Source organism: Trachypithecus francoisi, unplaced genomic scaffold, assembly GCF_009764315.1.
Source record: "Trachypithecus francoisi isolate TF-2019V2 unplaced genomic scaffold, Tfra_2.0 Lachesis_group15, whole genome shotgun sequence".
Classification (NCBI taxonomy): Eukaryota; Metazoa; Chordata; class Mammalia; order Primates; family Cercopithecidae; genus Trachypithecus; species Trachypithecus francoisi.
The window spans coordinates 40,304,406-40,311,494 of NW_022681460.1; positions in this window are offsets into that span (position 1 = coordinate 40,304,406).

A 7,089-nucleotide genomic window follows, 5' to 3' on the forward strand; every position below is an offset into this window, starting at 1 on the left:
CAATTCTCCTCCACTCCTCGAAACTCCAATCCTCTTGCTCCCCATACAATATCAGCATACGACTCCTAAATATTATTTGCATAAAAGGTTAAAATTTAAACGTTCATAGAATGTCAAAAATGTACATTTTTCAATTAAAAAAATAGAAAGTAAGTGTAGTAATCACAAGCCCGTAGAGAGAAGATAGTCAAGTGACTAGCTGTATCGGACAGAAGGAAGAAACAAATTCAAAGAAAATGCATAATACATAGAAAGTAATTTACCATGGCACAAATAAATCCAAATATTTTGGTAACTTTACAAATACAAATAGATGGATTGGGGCAAGGGGAGGGATAGCATTAGGACAAATACCTAATGCATGTGGGGCTTAAAACCTAGACGACAGGTTGATCGGTGCAGCAAACCACCATAGCACATGTATACTTATGTAACAAACCTTCACATTCTGCACATGTATGTCAGAACTTAAAATAATAAAAAAAAGACTAAAATTTCATTTAAATGACAGAGACTTCAGATTAGAATTTTTAAAATAAAATCTAGCTATGTGCAGTTTGTGAGATATACCTAACCATAACGACACAGACAAGTTGAAAGTAAAGTGATGAAAAAATGTATACCAGGGAAATAATAAACAAAAAAGGTGGTACATTTACTTCCATATCATTCAAAATCAACCTTAAGGCAAAAATAATCACTGAGGATAGAGTCAGTACATGATAAAAGAACAATTCTCCAGGAGTATACAGCATATTTAAATTACAAAAAAGAAAAATTGACAGAACTACAAACGGGTATTTGAAAAATCTGGAATTATGGTGGGAAAACTTTAATATATTTCTCTTAATAATAATAAACACATACAGCATTCAATACCATTAACATTTGTCAGGTACTACTCTAGGCTCTTTGCGTAATAATTCATTTACCCCAACTCAGCGTCTCCACTTGGATGTCTAAATAGACTCTCAATCTTAACACACCCAAAATCAAACTTCTAATTTTTATCATCATAATTTGCCCCACTCATAGTCTTTCCCATCTCAAGTGATACTCTCTTGTTCCAGTTGCCCTAGCCAAATAGAGTGGAGTGTTCCTTATTCCTCACTTTCTCTCATACACCATATCCAATAGGTCAGGAAGTCCTGTTGACTCTATCTTCAAAGTATACCAATCACCTCTCACCCCGACCTCTGCTACCCTCGAGTCCAAGCCATTATCATCTTCTTCCTATATTGTTTCAGTAGCTTCATAACTGGTCTCCATGAGTCTACACTTTCCTCCATACCATCCTGTTCTCAACACAGACATTGGGGTGATTCTTTTAGAATGCATGCCAGTTCAAATATTTGCTCAGATACCTCTGACTTCTCATTTTACTTCGAGTGACTGTCAAAAGCTTACATGTCTTACAAGGCACTATGAACGTAATGACTTACAAGGCATTATGCATGTGGCTCCCTCTCACCTATCAGACCACTTACCCTAGTGTTCACTCCCTTGCTCACACCTTTCCAAAACATGGTTGAATTTTACATTATGCCAACCATAGTCTGGTCCTGTGACTTTTGCACTGGCTCTTTCCTCTGCCCACAAGACTCTTGCTCCAGATATCAGCATGACTAGCTTCCTCAATTTCTCCAGGTTTCTATTTAGATGCCATCAGTTCGATGAGGCTTAGCATGGCCACCCTATTTAAAATTAGAACCTGACTCCTGCCCGAACTTCAATCCTTCCACCCAAGATAGTCTAAGCATTAGGAGAGAGGCGATTTTTGCATACACCATTCACTTATATATCACATGTGCCAAGAGCAAAACTGGCACAGAATAGGCAGTGAATATTTGTTAAATTAGTACATGAGTGAGCAATTCATTTTTCAATTCAATTTTGAGCAAAAACAAAAAATCACTAGCAGTATATTACTTTATTTAGCATATCAGTATTACAGATGAAGAAACAAGCACAAATAGGCTAAGTAACTTGCCCAAGTTTACACAGCTAGAGAGTGCTAGAACAGGGATTTTCTTTTATTTCCCCGACACGCACATTTTTTAGACTCCTGTACTGTACTGACACTCAATTATTGCTTCTCAACCATTGAGAAATCAAGCAAACAATAGCAACAAAAAGAGTGTGACTAGAATATTTGAGTAACAAAGTAAGCAAACGAGGCATGTATAAAAATTCATTCCTAACAGAGAAAATTCATATTTTTAAGCGTATATAACATATTTCCAAAAATAAACCATGTTACAGATCAAAGAAAATTTAACATCAAAGACTCAGCATAATACAGAACACTAAACTCAAATGCAATAAAATTAGAAGTCAATAAATTAAACACAGTGTATTAGTCTGTTTTCATGCTGCTGATAAAGACATACTCAAGACTGCAAATAAAAAGAGGTTTAATTGGACTTACAGTTCCATATGGCTGGGAAAGCCTCAGAATCATGGCTGGAGGTAAAAGGCACTTCTTACATGGCGGCAGCAAGAGAAAATGAGGAAGATGCAAAAGCAGAAACCCCTGATAAAATCACAGATCTCATGAGACTTTTTCACTACCGTGAGAACAGTATGGGGGAAACCGCCCCCATGATTCAAATTATGTCTCACTGGGTCCCTCCCACAATATGTGGAAATTATGAGAGTACAATTCAAGATGAGATTTGGGTGGAGACACAGAGCCAAACCATACCAGATAAAGATAACACAGAGATGGAACCTAAAAACCATACTTCTAAATACTTCATGCATTAAAAAGCCATCATAGAAATTTGGATCAGAAAGAAACATAGGCTGGGCATAGTGGCTCATGCCTGTAATCCCAACACTTTGGGAGACTGAGGCAGGAGGATCACCTGAGGTCAGGAGTTTGAGACAGCCTGGCCAAAATGGTGAAACTCTGTTTCTACTAAAAATACAAAAATTAGCCAGGCATGATATGTATGCCTGTAATCCCAGCTACTCTGGAGGCTGAGGCAGGAGAATTGCTTGAACCCAGGAGGCGGAGGTTGAAGTGAGCTGAGATCACGCCAGTGCACTCCAGCCTGGGTGACAGGGCAAGATAAGACTCTGTCTCAAAAAAGAAAACAAAAAGAAAAAAAGAAAACAAAAAGAAAAGAAAAAAAGTAAAGTAAAAAGCACTAGATATATAAATTTCCAGGTATAGTAACATTTGCTTCTTTTAATGTCTTAAATTTAAATGTAGGTTAGAAAACAAGAAAGACCATAAATATGTGATCTATTTGTTCTCAAGAATCTGAAAACATAATTTACAGCAAATATAAAAATGTAAAAGCAAGAAATAAAAATTAGAGCACAAAATAAAGAAAACAAAAATAAATATGATTCCCAAAACCTGGAGCTACTTCTTTGAAAAGACTGTAAAATACCCAAGTCACTGGCAGTACTGATCAAGAAAATGAGACAGTAAAAATAAACAGTATCATGTATAAAATAAGGCATAATAACAGAGATAATAAAGATTTCATAATATGAAAATATGATAACTCTATGCCAAAAAGTTTTTAAACTTGGACAAAATTGATCAAATGTATGGGAAATACGAATTATGTAAAGTGACACAAGAAGAAATATAAAGCTTTAAGAGATTTATAACCATTAAAAAATTGGAGTCAATGGTTTAAAATCTACCCACAAAATCAAAAGAGAAAAAAAACTTTCTGCAAGCAGAAAACCTTATATCGTATATATATTCTTCAAAACTATCAACAAACATATAATCTCTAATCCCAACAATTTTCAAGAACAGAAAATAAAGAACACTTCCCTAACTCATTGTATGACGCTGATATGATCTTGATGCAAAATCTGAGCAAGAACAGTACAAAAAGCAAAAGGAAATCTAGAGGCCAATCTCACTTATAACCAAAAATACAAATATTCTAAAAAAAATACTAGAAAACCAAATCAAGGATTTTGTGTATATAATATATGAGTAATCTAAGTAGGGATTTCCCAGAAGTATGGGAGGTTTACCATTACAAGACAGATTAATGCACTTCACTTAAACATGAACAGAGGCATTTATCTTTACTCCTTCCTTATACATTACTAAAATGACCAAATGGTTATTTTTTAAGCTATTAATCCAGAAGGCAAACAGAAAAAGAGAGCAGATGACAGGAGGTAACAAAGAGGCTCACTCCATGCCCAAATCCCTACTGTGAAGCCACCTCTGGGTGTGTCCCAAGTCCCAGCTGCTCGGGAGGCTGAGGCAGGAGAATGGCGTGAACCCGGGAGGCGGAGCTTGCAGTGAGCTGAGATCTGGCCACTGCACTCCAGCCTGGGCGACAGAGCGAGACTCCGTCTCAAAAAAAAAAAAAAAACCACACACTCACAGAGCATCCAGGAAGCCTGGTCAGGCCCCACTCTCAGGTAGAAACAGCCTTAACAACAAACAAAATCCTGGCATTTGTGACAACACGGATGAACCCAGAGGACATTATGTTAAGGGAAATAAGTAATGCACAGAAAGATAAATACTACATGGCCTCACTTATTTGTGGAATCCAAAAAAGTTAAACTCATTGAAACAGACAGTAGAGTGGTTGTAATTTTCCATTATGGGGATGGCAGGTGGAGGGGTAGATTGAGGAGATGTTGGTCAGACGCAAAATTTCAGTTCAGAGGAATCAGTCTAGGAGATTTATTGTACAAGATCTATTGTACCACATGGTGACTATAGTTAATAACAATGTATTGCATACTTGAAAATCACTGAGATACATCTTAAGTTTTCTCACCACAAAAACATGATAAATATGTGAAGTAATACATATTTTAAATAGCTCTTTTTAGTCAATCCACAATGTAGACATATTTTTAAACATCATATATATATATTGTCAATTAAAAAACAAAAATATTTTTGAAAATTTTCAGAAAGAGTTGAAACTGTTTCAAAATAAATAGGTTTTTAAATGAAAAAAAGAGATAACTCTATATTACATTAAACTCTAATAACATTTTCAGGAAATGAAAATCTCAAACAATATATCTCATTTGCACCCTTCCCCAGGGGCTACAATATTTAGATAGTATCTAAACATGAAAATATTTTAGGCATCATAGTAGTAGAGGCATATCATTCAGAAATATGGAGGTAAATGCCTGAAGGGAGGGGGAAAGCAGCTCAAATGTTTGAGGTTTGTCAGTCTTGCTACTGGTGAGCAGGATTTGGAATGGAAATGGTGGCACAAAGAACACAGATTTGGGAGGATAAGCCTCGCAGTACAATTTTGCTTTTTAAACACTGTACCTTTATTCCTTTAATAATAATAAAGGTTCACTTTTTAAAAGGCAACGTAAATAATCACATTAACAATTTAAAGAAACACCATATATTATTCTCTCTATGTACAGAAAAAGCATTTAATAAAATTCAACATCCAGTCACGTTAAAATGTCCTAGAAAAACAAGATTATAAGATAACTTTCTTAACTTGATAAAACACTGACATGGTTTGGATCTGTGTCCCCATCACATCTCATGTTGAACTGTAATCCCCAGTATTGGAGGTGGGGCCCGATGGGAGGTGACTGGATCGTGAGGGTGGTCTCATGAATACTTTAGCACCATCCCCTTGGTGCTGTTCTCCTGGTAGAGTTCTCAGGAAATCTGGTCATTTAAAAGTGTATAGCACCTCCCTCTTCTCTGCCTCCTGCTCTGGCCATGTGAAGTGCTTGCTATCGCTCTGCCTTCTGCTCATGATTGTAAATTTCTCCCCAGAAGCCAAGCAGATGCCAGCATCGTGTTACCTATACAGCCTGTGGAACCATGAGTCAATTAAAACTCTTTTTTAAAAATATATTATCCAGTCTTAGGTATTTCTTTACAGTATTGCAAGAACAGACTAATACAAAGACATTTACCATGAACCTACAACAAATATCATCATATTAATAAAATATTATTGAGCATTTACTGTCAGGCAATAACAACCCTTTGAGATACATTTATTATACTCATTGGCATATGAGTATACTGAGGCATAGAAACATGCGTTAACTTAGCCAACGGTTGCATAAGGAGTAAGTGGCCAAGCCAGGATTTAAATTCAGGCTGTCTAGATCCACCACCCACACTGTTAAGGGCTAAACTATACCATCTTTCATATCAAAGGAAAGTTAGAGTCACACGCTTTGATGTCACAAAAAAAGCAAGGATGCCCGATTTCGCAGCTTCTACTTAACATTACGAAGCTCTTATAGGGTGTGGTATGAAAATAAAAGTAAAAGTATAAAGATTTAAATGGAAAACACAGGCTGAGGGCAGTGGCTCATGCCTGTAATCTCAACATTTTGGAAGACTGAGGCAGGAGGACTGCTTGAGCCTAGGAATTCAAGACCAGCTTGGGCAACATAGGGAGACTCTGTTTCAGCAAAAATAAAAATAAAAAATAAAAAATAAACTGAATGTGGTGGTGTGCCCAGGTAGTGCTATCTACCAGGGACCCTGTCTCTATTCAACAACAACAACAAAAAAAAGGATAAAAACAGAACTACCATTATCTTCAGATATGATTGTCTACATAAAATTGAAGATAATCTACAAAACATTACAACTAATAAGAAAGTTCTAAAATGGGTGCTAAATATAAAATCAATATAAAATTCAATTCATCTTTCTATCCATCAGTGACAATCAGAAACATAATTTTATAATATACCATAACCAAGAGAAATAAGATCTATAATTTATCTGTTAGTAAATCCAAGAAAAAGGATGTAAGATCATTACAAAGACATTTATAAAGCTTTATTGAGAGCTATGGAGTTGTATAAATAAATGAAGCTATGCAATGTTCATAAACAGGAAGAATTAATATTATAAAGATGCAAATTCACCCCCATATTGATCTCTAACTTCAACACAATAACAATCAAAACTCTCCCAGAAACTGTTATGGAGCCTGATACACTAATCCTATAACCATATTATATACATATATTTAATAAAAGTTTAAAAGTCTGCATGGTGATGATAGACATCAACTATAGGAATGATGAAGCCTTCAGTTAAAATTGTAACATTTCCTTCCTTAAGAAAAAGGTTAG